Below are 17,336 nucleotides of genomic sequence, written 5' to 3' on the forward strand. Positions count from 1 at the left end.
TCAAGGAAAGGTTGCCCACTCTAAGTACAGCTATTACAGGTAAGATTCCCTGGGAAGAAAATTCTGAGATTAGCATGCAGAAAGTTTATCAGGGAGCATTCTTGGGTCACCTCCTGTAGGGGAGTGAAGAATGCAGGATGGGGCAGAGGGAAGAGCTGATGTCATCACAAAAGAGATCTCAGCTGACCCATCAGGAGCTCTGGAGCTGAAAGGGCCCGGAGCCAAAGGGATTGAGCCTTTCTACCCTGTATTGACCAATCATTGGATGCAAGTTACTCTGGGAAGGGAACATGGCATTGGAAGAGGTGGCTCTCCTTAGCTGACACTCTGGGCAGCTGGGAGAATGAGTGCTTCAGGACTGAAGAGGGTGATCTGGGCAGCACACTGAAATGCCTACCGAAGTCTTCTCCTTGTGCCCCTGAAATCCATTTGCCTTGTAAAAGTTCTAGGGACTGCTCCTTTGGGGATTTCGTGGGCCTCTTTTCCTTGGTGAAATCTTTCAAGAGAAAGGTGAATGGGATGAATCCCAACCCCCACTGTTTCAGCTGGTCTTGAGGCTGGACAGAATCCAGCCCATGGTGAGCAGTCATGACAGCATGGTTACTGCAGTCCTATGATCGGGTACTCCAGTTTTACCAAGGCCCAGTAGCATGCCAAGAGCTGTGTGCTTTTGAAAGTTGTCTAATTTTCCACTTCTTGTGGGGTGGTTTTGCTCCAGAATTCTGGGATTCTTCATTGTGATTTTCATATTAGAGTTTGCCATACACTCAACACTGTGTCTCTCCCTCCCACAGATACCTGAAAATCCATAAGGTCTGCTGTGTCCTCAGGCCCAAGTGGCAAGACTACCTGTACCATGACCTGGACTTTTACAGCTCTGGATGTAGCCAAAGCTGGCCATCTTTCGTGTTTCCTGGTATATGGGTCAGAATAATAGTCCAAGTGTGGAATATGCTTTTTCCAGGCCCTCAAAAAGACCTGCCAGACATTTTGCTTTCTTCTTTGAGGTGGGAGGTAGGAGACGCAATACTTTCTTCTTTATTTTGAGAGGCTGTCCTGGCATGCTCCCAGACCACTGGACCACTAACATTTTACTGATGTTGCAGATCTCTTAATCTTTGTAGGATTTATCACTACTCGCCAGAGTGTTATGTTCATTACTAAAGCTTCCAACATACTTGCTGCTTCTTGATATTCTGGCCCCGTTTATTTATCACTGATATGGCAGACCAAATGTGATGTTCTGCAGGGTACTCAGATGATCCAACTCCCTTTGGACCACGTTATGATATAGTGTGAGAGAGTTAGCATAGTCCTGGGGCAAGACTGTGGATATACACTGTCATGAGAACTGTTTCTGATAGAAATGGAAAGAAATGCATAAGCCTGGTCAATGGCTGCATACCATGTGCCTGAGGTTGTGCTAATCTGCTCCAGCAAAAATATATACCTGGCCCAGTAGCTATAATTGAGGATTCTGCTTAGTTGAGTTTGTGGCAGTTTACTCTAATCCTTTAGGATTTATCTGATTTTACAGAGACCTGACTGGCAAATTAAATGAAGAGATGATGGGGACCACCACCCCTAAGTCCTTTAGGTCTCTAAGGGTGGCACCAACCTCTGCCAGTCTCCACAGGTTCTAATATATTTTTTTTTGATTAACTATCTCAGTTGGCCAAGAAACCCATGTTGGAGTTGTACCAGCTACCAAGAAAGTCTTCCAATTAGAGGACCCACTGGTGGGTCCACAGGCCCAGTGGACCTTCTGTGAGCAGGACTTTTTAAAATTACCTGGTCTCCACATACCTCTGCTCTAATAGGCAGTTGTGAATGATGCTTCAGGACCTTAAGTATGTCAACATGGACGCTGGATCCAATAATCTTCAAAATATTTGATATTACCCTGTCTCCAGTATATGTGTCCCCAAGTAAACTGCTTTAGGTCCCTTTCAGGAAGGACTGAGGAATCATTACCAGGCATGCTTGCATAGTGTTGCAGGAGCCTTCCTCCTGGGGACACGGTGTATTTTTCAGTCAATCAGTTTGGGTCTGAAAACTGGCTCAGGTCCAGAAATTGGGCAAGGGATTGTAACTCTTTACATGCCTTCAGCTTCTCGATCATCTATCTCTGATTTTTTTTGATTGTACAGATTGAGCAGTACCTTTTTGGTTGCCCATATATCTTGCCCCTATGGATACCATGTCCTATTAATCACCTCTATAACTCTCTGTGTGTCAGACCCTGCAGGCTGACATTCCAGTCTTGCTGCTGTGTCCACTTTACTTTTAATGGTTAACTTCCACCGCCTGGCTTCTGTTATTCTGGGGTCCTATCATCCCATCTGTTATCAAGGGGTCTGGTTTCATAATGAAATCTCTTACTGTCAGCTCTGGTCAACAATGGACAGCCACTACTGAGCTTCTCAGTGATTCTTATGTCCCTCAGGCAGTGTATTTCTTCTTGCTTTGATTACAGAATATCCTCTGGACCTCCTAGAAGGCTGTAATCAGCTGGTGGTTTTTCTGGCCTTACTCAGTGTTTGTGTTCTAGCATAGTCATTTTTCTAAGCCTTTTGATCCCTCTTCTATGGTCTGCCAGGGCAATTGTGGCATATCTACTAGACTTAGTAGGGGTCATTGTTTTCTTTAAACGAAAGGTCATCCTAGTAGTGTGTTAGCAAGATTTTTCAAGATTCTTGCCTAGATGTGTAATCTTGAGATTGGTCTCTCAAATCAATATGTTTTTTATCCAACTTCTTGTACTACCTTCTTTGATCCGGTACACTCAGAATCTATCCTGCATGTACTTTCTTGCCTCCTGCTGGTACATGTTGTCTAGATCCTGCAGCTCCTTCCAGATATAGTCTCTTTCCCTTAGAAGGCTGAACACAACTTCAACTAGGTTTTGTTGTGGCTTAATATTAGATTATGGCTGTGTAACCAGGGAGAGAGGTGGGGGAATATTCTGAGGGGATCCATGTTGATTTGCAAAGCAGAGGCCTCTGCAGCATCTTCAAGCACGGGGGCGGGGGGAGTGCTAGATCTTAACAGGGAGGAGTGGGTCACTTCCTCAATTCCAGAGAGTTCAGGAGAACCTGGCAATTCATGTTTGAAGATTTTCCATTTCGTATTTCAAGGTCTCACTTGTGCCCAATCAGAGACCTGGCCTTCACAAAGCAGACCTGCTGCAGCTGAGAATTCAGCCTTTTCTGAACCTCTGTGACTTGTATAGTAAAGTCCTGGTCATGGTCTTCAGCCTTTTCTGTCTTTTGGCTGCGGGAGATGAGTCTGTTCATAAGCTGCAGAGAGCTTTAACTTTGAGAGCTGGCTTTTAATTGCTAATTAATCACCCTCAGCCTTTTATTACCTCTTTTTTCCAAAAGCATTGATTGCCCCCCAGAAAGAGCCTCTGATTCTATTATCTTTATATATGCAACTTCTCCCGTGTTTCTCCAGTGTATGAGCTAATACACCCACCACTGCATCCCCTTCCACTTGATTAACATTTCAGTTTCCCAGTGGTGAAAGTTTTAACAATGTCACGCTAACACATGTCATGGGCTACCTATGCTCCATCTACCACCCGTGAGGAGACCTTCAATGCCAGTGGGCCAATGGGTGATTCAGCTCCTTCATCCCACTTATAAGTCTTCTTTCTTGTACCATGGGATTAACATCCATGACAGAAGAAGCAGGGGTGGGCATCCAGCCTGTGGGGGGGAGCTGGGGATTATCTGGCACAGTTGACTTGATGGTAACTATGGAGTACAGACCAGCTATTAGATGCAGGCTGCCCCTGATGAGGGAGCATGGCTTTGGTTGAGGTGACTCTCTTTAGCTAAGGGCAATATCTGGAGAGGCACTCAGCTGTAAGCTATGGGTCGCCAACACTCCCAGTACATGGGTCCGTGAGGGGGCCTGTGGTATCTGGGGGTGCACCAGAGCATTCGCTACATCCTTTCATTGCCCCTGTGGTGTCCTTCTCCACCCTCCACCTTTTACGATCAGGATGGGTATAAGGATGAAGCAGATGCCTAAAACATTATTGCCCTGCTGACTCCCTTCTGGTTAAAAAGGTACCAATCTAAGTCGTTCCCTTGTAATGTAAATACCCTAAGTGCTTAAGAACAATTGGATCTGTCAACTGATTTTATATGCTTGATAAATATGAGGTGCTAAAGAATTATTTGTTGCATAAATAAATGAACAAATGATTAAGTGCCTACACTATACCTGTGGTCAGTCATGCCCTTAACAAATGATTGATGAAGAGTTGAAACTAGATTCAGACATCTCCCAGATGGAATTATGTGATTTTTGACTCTTCCCTGGGTAGAATGGAAACATGGAAAGAGAACTGAGTTTTGACTCAGTAGGCCTGGTTGCATGCTTTGACTATGTTGTTCACAAGCTGTGGGACTGGGGCAAACCACTTGACCTCCATGAACTTTGGTCCTTTTATCTCTATATTTTGTATAATACCAGTCCTGCCTTCCTCACAGTGTACTTATGAGAATTAAGCTGATGTATTAGTAGCTAAAATATTGACAGCTATAAAACATTATGCAGACATGGGGGTATTTATTATTTTTTTTATTATTGTCATTATTACTAATATTAGTAGTTCCCTTGCCAGTCATCATAAGAAGCAGGAGTGTGTCAGGGAACACTGAAATGGCTAAAACTGGAAGAAGAAGAGCAGGGAGCTTGCATAAGTAACTAAAAATTATAAAAAATCAGCATGCGGGTGTCTATTCCTAGAAGATGGTTTTGGGACCATTTGTTGTGTCTTAGGCTCCGTACTAGGAATAAAATAGAAGAATGGCTAAATTCCTGATTATTTGGTTAAACATATAGCTGTAATACTTATCTCTGTATTAAACTGGAAACGTATGTAGCATTTTCTTTTGTATTTTCTTATCATTCACAACTCCTGCTTCTCTCAAGCAACCTATAATGAGGCCCACAGTCAAAAGAGTGTTTACCTAGTGTTGATTTTTATCAATCTCAGTTAATTGTTCAGAGATGAGTGTCCCATGAATGTGTTACCGTACGTTATTTCTTTAAAGCACACTATATTAAGGTTATGGATTTGGATATCACTGAACACAAAATACATTAACTGAGAAAGAAGTGTTTTATATCCTCACACAAAGACCTTATGCCATGCAACAGCAAATAACAATAAAAGTCATTGTTCAAAAAATACTTTTTTGACCCTGAAGCATAGATGGTCACTGAATGGTCAGTATTCCAAATGATTTCTTGTTATCTTGTGAGTGTTCAAATCCAACTCAGTTTTAAAAAAAATTTATTTATTATATTTTTGGTTGCATTGGGTCTTCACTGCTGTGCATGGGCTTTCTCTAGTTGCGGTGAGTGGGGGCTACTCTTTGTTGTGGTGCACAGGTTTCTCATTACGGTGGCTTCTCTTGTTGCGGAGCATGGGCTCTAAGTGCATGGGCTTCAGTAGTTGTGGCACGTGGGCTCAGTAGTTGTGACTCACTGGCTCTAGAGCGCGGGCTCAGTAGTTGTGACACATGGGCTTAGTTGCTCCACGGCATGTGGGATCCTCCCAGACCAGGGCTTGAAACCGTGTCCCCTGCATTGGCAGGCAGATTCTTAACCACTGCACCACCAGGGAAGTCCCAATACAACTCAATTTAACTGTTAGTTGTGATGGTGCTATAAAGAAAACCATATATATATATATATATATATATACATATATATATAATCATTCATTGCCATATGTCTGGATTCCTAAAGGAAAATTTCTAGAGTCATCTTTTCTGTCCTTGCCCATGTTTCCCTGTCTTGTTCTAAAATCAGGTAGGAGGACAGAGCCTGTTCAGTTCAGGTTACAATTAGGCAAGCTCACTTCAACCACAGAAATGCATCAACAACATGTCTATTTTCTCAGTTTGAATTCTTTTAACCTAAACCCTTCCCTGAGAAAAAGAAAACGTTCAGCACAACTCAGGTTCATCACCTACCATGAACACAAACTCCATGACACTCAAAAATGGGAATTAAATGTTCCTATCCTCAGGACCTCAAAAACTAGTAAATGACTAATAAGTCAGTATAAAGGATGGCAGGGTGATGAGCACCAAAGAGGGAGTTTCAACCAGTTGATGACTTCACAGTGGAGGGAGATATTAATTTAAACTGTGTGGTGTGAGGGTGGGGTCATCTGGGAAAACTTCTTAAAGAGGTAAAGTTTGGGATAAACCCAGAGAGGCATCCTCAACTTTTTCTGTACTTATTGACCCATTCTCAGAACAATGTTTTGAAATATATAAAATAAAACGCAAACGATAATGACAAAAACCAATTTAATTGAAACAGAGCTGTTGAAATACCAAAAAGTTGTGAAATCATAATAAGTACACTTCTTTGTTAAGGCATTAAATAAAAAATTCCAGTTGCAAGTCTAATAACTATTGTAATTTCAAAGTAGTGATGAGCATAAGTGTTAATTCATGGTATCTGCAGTGACTGTAATGTGATATGGCTATATCTGATTTCTATTTGTGACAAAGTCACATGTACTTCTAAAATTTCTATAGTTTGTTGCCTACATTCATAATAGAAGGAAATGCTACACTTCTGCCAGAAGTTAGTGAAAATCAAGAGGTAATTTTTCTTATATTCAAGTTCACAAATCCCCTTAATTTTACCTCTGGGCCCTGAGTGTTTGAGGAGTAGATAGGTATGGCTAAGGCCTTTGTGTGTGTGTGTGTGTGTGTGTGTGTGTGTGTGTGTAGAGTGTGCACTGTGTGGGGCAGGATGAGAAAATGATGGATGGATGGGAAGAGAAGCGATTGTGAAGGTTTTGGCATGCTAGAGAAAGGAATTGTATCAGTGGGGAGCCATCAGTGATGTTTTTGAGCCGGGAGTTGACACAAATATATATTTGTTTTAGGAAAGTAATTTCTAGTCTAATGGGAGTTGGGTTAAAAGGGCTGAAAGCAGGACGACTTTTAGTAGTTCATCGCATTGGTCAGGAGAAATATATTGAGAGCTTGAAGTAATTCAGTAGAAGTGGAAAAGAGAAGACCTAAGCAAGGGACAGTGGATGGGCATACTGAAAGGACTTGGTGACTGACTGACAAGAGTAAATGATGGAACAGAGAGAAAAAAGCTGATTCTAAGTGTTTACCTTGTCACAAAGGGAAAATGAATTGAAACAGAGGACAAGCGAGGTGGGTAAATTTGTGGCAAAGGAATTATAAGCTCTTTTTGGGTATATTGAAATTTTGAGATCTTCATGGGCTGTTCATGTGAAAATGTTCAGTGGAAGATGGAGATATGAGTCTAGAACTTGGACAAAAGTTCAGGGTTGGAGAAGTAGATTTGGCAATCATAAGAAAAACAGCTGAAATCAAGGGAGTAAAGGAAATCACCAAAGGAGAGCAAGGGTGCTGAAGATGGACTCTTGTGTGACTTCTCAGGCTGTGTAAATATGTTCCAGGAAGAAAGACTTAGCGATTTTGCACATTTAGTCCTTGTTTCTTCAGTTCCACAAAGTGAAAAATGTGCTTGTTGTTTCAGATATTTTACTTCCTCAAAGATCAATAAGACATTGGCCTACTTTCAAGGAATTAATATTTCTGGTAGGGAAGCCGACATATGGACAAATATAGTTTAGTGTAAGTGCAGTAACAGAAGTACGTATACAGAAGAGGGGAGTGATTAACTACAACTGGGGTGATAGACAAGGAAGGCTTCTGAGAAGGTGACATCTGATCTGGGTTCTGAGGAATGAGTAGTAGTTTGCCAGGTGGGAAATGTATTTTAAGCAGTGGGAATGGTAGGTGCAGAAGCCTGGTGTGTTCAAGGAACTGCTTTCCTGCATCTGCTTGTATCATGCAACAATATTTGAATATTTACAAGACTTGAAGCCCTGTCTGTGACTAGCCCCTATCTTCATCTTAATCGGTAAAGAAGGACCCTCAGATTCTACCATGAAACTCTGCTTTATGCTTAGTCCAAGTTTTTTCCATTGAAATTTAGCTCCACTTTCTTTGGTTTTGTTCTTTTAAAATTGGAGATGATTCAGCAATCATACTTTGTCAAAAAAAAAAAAAAAAGGCCTACAAAGTATCCAATAAGTGCAAAATTAAAAGTAATGCCATATTTCATGGAACATAATTCATCCAAAGTCCTTTGTGCCCCAGCCTTTTTTGTCTCCAGATTATATTCATAATAATTTGTGTCCTTTCATGGAAATTAAAGCCATGTCAGAGCCCATGTTTTCAACTGAAGCATGTCAACACTGTTCATGATATGTCCCAGCTGGTTAAGCTTAGTTTCATAGTAGAGCCATGAGCAGTATTTGGTAGATAGATGAGTAATTTTTAAATATGAAAAATCCCATCATGAAAATTGTTTTATTTTGTTACTTTACATCTTTATAATATTGTATCAAGACAGAACTGTCTTCTCTACTTCTTTCTTGGAGTGCAGCTCTACTCATACTTTCTGGAGCTCTGGCTCATACTTTCTAAGGATGACAGAAGATATTCTTTGAAAAAATAAGCAGGTCAGAAAGACTCTATCAGCATAACAACAGAGTTCTGATTTAATATCAAACAAAAGAGAGATTTGTCTTTTACATATTTAATTCTGAGCTTGGACTAGGAATGATTATTTTCCTTTGTTTTCTCAAGTTACCACGGAATTTGAAGAGCCATACATAGCTCCAGTGGGGAGAAAGCTGGATAGAACCATTTGACTGAAAGCCCATGTCCAAAGTTAAGAGTAAAGATCTGGGATACTGTGCAGAGGGGTTAAAATCAATGAAGGGTGAAGACAGAGAGAGACCAGAGAGGAGGGACTCAGTTATTGAATGATGGGAGACTCAAGGAGGAAAATGAGTTTTTCAGCAACTTCTAGACTTCAGGTATAGGCCTGTCTATCTAAAAAGACACATAATTCATATATATTATCATATTCAGGCATTTGCCTGTTTAGGAGAAACCAGTTCACACAAATGCCAATACTCCATGCTTAGAAGGTATACAGGAGTGGAAAAATATCTGTTTAGGAAGAAAGATTCTGTTGCACTTGGTACTATCTTATACATATCACAGGGTCTGGGGGAGGAAGTAGCCTTCTCCTAGGAATCCTCTTTTTATAGATGCAGGGATTGCCTAGAAATGGACTTCAGCTCCTTACTGAGCTCCCCTTATCTGAAATTCTAAGGAGATGGTTCCCGTATAACTGGAACCAGCTGAAGTCTGGTTTAGCCTATTATGATCTCTTGCCTTGAATTGATTGATTAAATAATTAAAGGTTTGCTGAGTTGTGCACCATCTTCCATGTCCCATGTCCTGTGTAGGAGCTGGGGGAACAAGGATGAGAATAAACAGAACCTTTCCTTGAGGAGCTGAGGGGTATTGAACAGGCAATACCCACTTCCCTTCTACACACTGCAAAAAAGAAAAAAGGCTCTAAAGTCTTTAAGGAATGATGCTCTGCTGGTGGCTTTTTATCAATATTAGTGTGATGTGTAGCTAAAAACGGGCCAGATATGTAAAAAAATATCAGTACAAGTCTTCCAGAGACCTAGACTTGACTCATATCTGCTCTCCGGTTCCTAAATTCTGTTAAACAACTTTTATTTGCCTGTTGGATTTACAAGAGGCCCCTTTAAATCCAAAGTTTAGGCTGTTAGGAGTCTGACTTTTCATGAAGACAATGACAGCCACAAATTTAGCTTGAATCATTTATTTCCCCCTCTACAGACCAATATCACTGGAAAAAACTATATTTACCCCCATTTGTTGGCAGGTATAGCACTGAACGTACACACTGTTTGACCATCACTTCTAGGCTCAGAATGGGGCTCCCTATATCCTGTTAGTCCTTTCTCTAATCTGCCCTATCGACTGCCATGGTCTTCTTAAAACTTAGTTCTGGTTAGGCAATTCACAGGTTCTCTGGTGGGGAATGATCTGAAGTCCTTAGCATGGCCTCTGTGCTCTCTACAGCCAATCTTTCTAGCTTTATCTCCTTGTCCAGTGGCCACTCTGGGTTTTCTGTACACACTGAGTGCTCCCATGATCTTTATGTTTGCTCTTGCTGTTCCCCCTCCACTTGGAATAGGCTTCTCCTCTTAGGCTGTTAAACATGTCAAGCCGTTAACATCCTATTCATTCTTCAGGAACTGATTTAATTATTGTAAGTATTTTGGAAGAGCCTTTGTGATTTCCTTTCTTGGTATTAATAACTTCGTGCTCTAGGTTTTCATAGCACTTTACTTATACCTCTCATAACATAAAGGTTGTAGAATTAAATAGTATAAATCACAGTGTTTGGCACAGTGAATGTACTCAATAAATATTAGCTATTAGTTTTACTTAACATACAATGTCTGAGCAAAACATTTTTCTATATGTGTAAGTAATATGTAAATAACTCCTCCAATAGTCTATAAGCTCTTTAAGAATAAGAAAAGACAATGACTTACCCATTTCAGTATTTAGAGCCTTAGAATTGTGCTGTGTTACCTAGGAAAAGTGCAAAAAGCATTTGTTGAAACACTGAATGAATGAATGAATGAATCTTGTTACTAGAATCTAGAAAACAAAATATAGAGTGGAAAGGCTTTTGACCCTGCTCTGTCCCAAGGCAATCTGTTGGATTTTGTAGGCTTCACCTTATTCAATGCTTAAAACCACCCTGTGAAATGTACATTGATCTCACTTTACACAGGAGGAAACTGAGACTAAGGGAATTTAAATAATGTGCCCCAAGTCAACAGCCAGTAAGAAGAGAAGCTGTTTGTTATATATCTGACACCAGCTTCCAGACTCTTGTTCCCATGCTATGCTGACACTTGGTGACATCACACTGTCCCCAAGGGGGTTGAAATGTAGACACCAAAATGGCTCTTAACAAAGATTACTAATACAGTTCTCAGAAAGATCACAGACAATTAAAAAAAAAATTCATCATTTCAACCCGAAGTTAGATTCCTAGGTTTTTTCCAAAGACATCCCACCCCCCTTTGAAACATGCCTTTGGAATGGACCATAAAATAGCATTTAAATTGTAAATTCCCATGGGAACAAATCAAACTTTTAAATAGTAGTGTGAATGAGTGTGTTGTCAGAGGACCCTAGGTGTGTAAAATCCTTTAATTGCTATTTCCAATGCTAATGTATATACTTTAATTAGAGGTGTGTAGTAGGCTTCTTTGTTAAAAAAAAAAAAAGAAAAAAATCCCTGGACCATATGGATGTTGCCTCATTTTCATCTGAACTCTTCCAGAGACTGTAAGATTTAAAGTGATGTTGGAACCCAGCACTTTTCTATCTGCCAAAAAAGGTGAGAACAGTAAGTCTTGGTGCAAAGGCTGAATATACATGAGAGAAGTGTAGCCTTAAACTACGCTTTGCTTCCACATGCCTTGGTCCCACTTTGCTTTGACTAATTATATAATCTGCAAAGTGACAAAGCCAAGTGATTTTTACCTATCTTGCTGATTACGTGGCTTGGAGTAGTGATGCATTTGGTATGAGGCAGCTTTTAACTTGCTTTAAATTTGGAACAATAAGCAATAGGGGTTTCCTGAGAAAGAAAACTATTGAGCAGACCAGAGAGAGAAGAGGAGAGGAATGGATTTGATTGTGGGAAGGCAGAACAGCTCAGGCTCTGGGCTTGCGTTTTGGTTTGCTATTTAATAGCTCTGTGGTTGGCCTTCAGCAAACTTTGAACCTCTCTGAAGCTCAGTTTCCTCATCGACAAAATGAGGATAATACCTTCTTCCTTGCCAGGTGATCATGAGATTTAGGGATAAATTGTGTAAAGTGATGCCTAGGAGGCATGTGAGAAATATCGGATATAATTTTGATAGTTTTTATTTTTTATTGAAAGAGCTTGTCTTCCAGCAGTGAAAGGTCCTGAAAAGAATCAGGATTCAGGACAAATCTGCTTCATGCTGATGATAACTCTCTTGGTGCATTTTTCTTATTTCTTTGCCCTTTTCTCGTCTCTGGTTTTCCTTGGGTTAAATTAATGTTCCAGATTCACTCTTATCAGACTCTTTTTTTTTTTTTTTCTTTTCATCCGTTTAGGCAAGAGAAACTGGCAGTTAGTCAGACCAACTAGTCACAGGCAGGCTTTGTCTGGAAGTGAAAATTTGTTTCTCTTTCCTTTGCTCTGCCTGAATTCCTCCTCTGGTCTTCTCAATCTCTACATATCTGTAATAAAATGAATTGTGAGACAGATCAACAAATGCATCACCTTGACACTTTGGTGAGTGAAGACATAGATTTGAATAATAGACTTGGCTGAAATGTCCTCTTGGTGGTGTCCAGTTCTGTTATTTTCAAAACAGTTGCTATACCGGAAAACAACTGGTAGATACCTCCCCCAAACTGAGTATAGTTCTTATAGATGTGGACTAAGGAAGTTATTTTCCTGAGGGATTATTAGATTTTGATTAGCCTCCAATACATTTGTTTGGAACTAAATGGAGGATTTTCCCCAGGCCAGGCTGGGGTTGCCAGCTGTGACAGAGATGGACATTTAATTTGTTTGTGATTGGGTTGTCACAGCTGGACATTTGTCATTTGATATTTCCTCTTTACTCCTTTTCCCCAAATCTACTCCTAACAAGGGAAATCTTAAAAAATAAGGTAGGTTAAAAATTGATGATGTGGAGTGTGTACTGGATTGTTTTCTGTTTTATTTTGCTTAGTGAAAATCATAATTTTGGGGCCAGAGATTAAAATTCCTGACTCTGCTACAGGAAAAGCTCACATTTCTCACAAAACACCCCAGTAATCTGTCCCATTTTTAAAGGAAGATTTAATAGCAGGCCTGTTCAGTGAGGCACATACAAGTTCATTACCTTTATAAAACACTCTACAGGAATTTTACTAGTGTCCAAAGCAGTGCTGCTAGTGGTTTCCAGCTACACATTGCTACAAAAGAACAAAAGGCAACCAGTCCTGTGTTAGCCTTATGTTTTGGTCTTTTTTGCTTCCTTGATAATCTTCTAAATTCAATCATTTACACTGAATCTTAAAATCATTTGTATTAGCTAGCAGCCTGCTCCTACTGTGGTATTTCACTGTCCTTGTGATAAAATTTGCTTTAAGAATGTGTTGTCTAAGCTGGAGTTTGCTCCCTTGTGCTTAGTTTATGCAAAATTTCAGCTGAGATACAGGCACAGATGCTGACTTTTGTGCTGCTGTACAGAAGGTCAACCGGGGTTTGTGTTACTCAATTTCTCAAAGGCAAATTGGTCAGGAGCAATGCGGGATGTTTGTTTTAATGTTCTCTCTGGCCTTCAGCTTGAGTCTTTGGTAATCTCATGCCAGATATTTGGTGAAGTGTTGCAGTTTTGATATTCATATTCTTTTCAGAGATTAGACTTCAAAGAACTTTTAAACCCATGATTCAGTTTGGAGCCCTTTTTGTGAACATGGCTTGATGGGGGTTCACCCAATGTGCTCTGGAAACTTGAAATGGTCACTCCCTTATACTCCCCACTGCCCTAGCAACTGTCTGCCCTGGTTCTGAGCTCTGAGTTGAGACATTCTTAGCTGTGATACTTTAATTTCAGCTCTCAGGTTAGGTTGGTCTAATTAGGATAGAGGTACTATATTAAATAAATATTATTTCGATCTTTTCTGTTTGAAGTGGGCTCTGTGTGCATATCCACATAGAATATAAATGGCCAATATTTGACTCCATCACCAACTATTTGAGTGCCCACAGGATCCATGGGTTTGTACTATGAAGAAGGCAGTTTGGTTATAGACTCAGTCTTCAAGAAGAGAGGAGGTTGTCCAAGTTAGCAGAAGTGTGATACGCTGTCAACATGCATCAAAGAACATCCTTGCACACACTGAAATGAGCACATGAGGATGCAGTGGTGAGCCCCTCCATATTTTTGTTTCACAAGTAGTTGCTGCTAAAGATGTAGTGGAAAGAGAATTGTATCTGGAGAAGGAAGGTTCTAGTCCTGGCTTTTCCGCTAGCTAGGTGTGACCTTATTTAAGTCATTTAATCTTTCTTAAGCTCAGGTTAGATGTCTGTCAATGAGTAAGTTTTACTGGATGATTTCAAAGGTTCCTTCTAGCTCTAAAAAAAAGCTTTTGATTCTCATAATGGGATGTTTTATTTGATTGTGACATTTCATTTGGCACCAATTCTGTACAGATGTCTTAACTCAGAATATTTTTGTTCCTGTAGATTTAATACATGGAATTTACCATTCTATTAATGCACCTTTGAGTAAAATGCATGTCTGTGTATCTAGTGTTCTCACATTCATAGTATATATTATATCTTTTTAATGTACATCGTGAGAAATGCCTGTGGAACAAAATGAAATATTACTATTGTTGCATTCATTCCCACCAACTCTGTCAGACTGGATGAATTAAATAAGGAATGATGTGTGCTACTGAAATTACATTTACTATATACTCAAGTGTCTGCGTGCTGTATAAACGCAGATATTGAACATGCTTTGGGTTTTCTTTACTAAGAGCTAGAAAAGTTCCTAACTTGAAAATAAATAGAAAATCAAATGGATGATTTAATTTTTAAACATGAGTCTGAGCTATTGTTACAGAACCCATTGCCTCGGGCAGACAGCACAGCTGGGGACTCCTCAGTGACTTTTGTCCTACAACTGGTAATTGAGCAGGTGAGAGGGGGTGAGGTAGATGTGAGACGCACAGGTTATAAGATTATGAATAGTAGGGAATGATGAACTGAGGATCAAGAAGCCTGTGGGGACTCTTGAGAATAGAAAAGCCAGGGATCTTCCATCTCCAGCTCTGTACACCCTTCAGGACATTCTACATTTCCCCTTCTCTCTGTCCTGTTGTTTTGGCCAGCTGTCTGAACAACTTCTCATCTTACTTCTTCTTTATAAAGACACTACAGTCTAATTTTTGGAAACCTCACTTTAGCATGAATATTTTTGGATTTGAATAGTAAATTCACACCAGAAATAATTCTGCCTTGACATTTTTTTTTTTTTTGCGGTATGCGGGCCTCTCACTGCTGTGGCCTCTCCCATTGCAGGGCACAGGCTCCGGACGCACAGCCTCAGCGGCCACGGATCACAGGCCCAGCCACTCCACGGCATGTGGGATCTTCCCAGATCGGGGCACGAACCCGTGTCCCCTGCATCGGCAGGCGGACTCTCAACCACTGCGCCACCAGGGAAGCCCCCTGCCTTGGCATTTTTATACTTGAAGAATATATGAAAGGACTTGAGAGGCAAGGGCCAGAGAGCAGGACATGGATTTCCAATTTGGGAAGCGATACTTAGAGTTTGCATTAGCACTTCTCATCTTAGGCTGTCCCTTAAAAAATGACCTAGTGATGTCAGAATGTTTTTGTTTTCCTTTGATTTTTAACTTTTTTAAAAATTATGAAATAATTTATATAGAATAAAGTGTGCAAATCTTAAGTGTACAGCTTTATGATCTCTCACACACACATGCACACACACACACACACACACACATACTCCTTGTAATGACCATTAGATAAAGATTTAGAATATCCTTAACATCCCAGAAGGCTACTTTGTGACCCCTCCCAGCATATAAATTCATCAATTTGTACTTCCTAATCTCTTGCAACATGTTTAGAAGAAGGCTTATAGTTGTTTAATTCACAGATATTGCTAAGAAAAATGTACCCCAATAGGTTCATTTTAAGAAGCAAAATCCAAGCCCTAGAAAATTAATTTTGATAGCATTGTAAGTTCAGGGTATTAGCTGCTGAGTATTTCAAGATAGGTCCAAGGGAAACCATTGCCGTGGTCTACAGGTATCTTTTTATTGAGAGTCACTGCAAGCCACAGTAGAATTCCAGCAGTCTCATTTACAATCATACTCATCCTCAGTAGCCATATTTGTGGCTTCCTGTGTAATGAGGTGATTCATCACGGTATGTCAGCCATAGAGAGTTCAATATAAATGAATTTAGTTTCTTCAAAAAAGGTATTTATATCTAAACAATTTTACAATAATCTGACATTGCCCTTTAAAGGTAAGCACATGTTATGTGATTTGCATATGAAGAAACCGTGCATTACTCTTACTTGACTGATGTCAGCTTCAGCAGCTGCACCTGGTAGTCCCCAGGGCTGTCATTGTTTCCATGATAGAGCTCATTTCTCAAGGGTTAATAACATAGACCTTAACATTCACTTTGGGTTGAAACTTGGCAACCACTATGAGTATACAGCCTAAGGAGCTGATTTTAAACAAAAATGGTTTAAATTGATTTACCCTTTTCAAATTAGAGTATGTCAAAATAATGGAACTTTGCATCAGTTCTAATGCTTTACATTTATTTAATGTAAAAATTTGTAAGCTATTATTCCTGGGTAGTAATTTGGGGGATGCCAGCTATGGGACAAGTTAGAGACTGGTTTCCATTGAAAATTCCAAAAGAAATTTGCAAACTTTGACTATTTTTCTTTTGTAATATCATTGCTGCTTTAAAAGAAGAGATGCTATGGCCCTTACCTTTAACAGAAGGGAGCAGTTGTGGAAGTAAAGATGATTTGAAAAGAAAGGTGGAAATAAAATGTTGGAAATCATGTTTAGTTGTATAGAATCCTGATCCCAGGATGGGTTCCTTTCAGCTCAGCACCTCTGAATGTTATTTGAACTGGGCTAAGCTGGGGTGTGTGTAGTTGTTCATGGTCTTTAGCTTTTCAGTTTTAAAAATTCCACATAGAAAAAAAGAAGGGAATATTTGCATTCCTACTACAGTACACATTTTTGCTTCCCTTTTCAAATGTGCATTTCTATGTTATATACATTTATTAAAAATATAAACTCTTCCATCCTCCTTACTGAGCCAACAGAAGTTAAAACTTCACACTCATTTCTCTCTTTTTAAAAAGACTTAGATGTGAACATATTTATATATTTAATGTACAGCCACATTCTAAAGAAAAAATGCTGCTGGGCAATTTCTACACTGAAGCCATCTTCTCAATGAGAAAAGAACTGGCCTAATGAGGACATAGGACTGTCAGTTTTCAACTTTGATCAATTTTTGGCTGAGCATGATACAGACAGAAATTTGGAGAGGAAGTTCTTACATATATTAGACAGTGAGACTGAGTTATCATGTGTCAAAAGATGCAACTTCATTCTCCTATTGTTCAAAGACATGACTGAGGAATAAAGTCATTAGTATTACCGAGTGGTCTGTAATAAAGTACAGATGTGAGACTGGAGGAATATGGTCTAGATAAAGCCAGGTACAGAGGGAATAACATTAGCCTTGGAGCCAAGCATTTTTGCATTCGAATTGTTTTACCATTTATTAGGTCA

The sequence above is a fragment of the Mesoplodon bidens genome (genome assembly GCF_964165515.1).
Source record: "Mesoplodon bidens genome assembly, chromosome: 2".
In the NCBI taxonomy this organism is placed as follows: Eukaryota; Metazoa; Chordata; class Mammalia; order Artiodactyla; family Ziphiidae; genus Mesoplodon; species Mesoplodon bidens.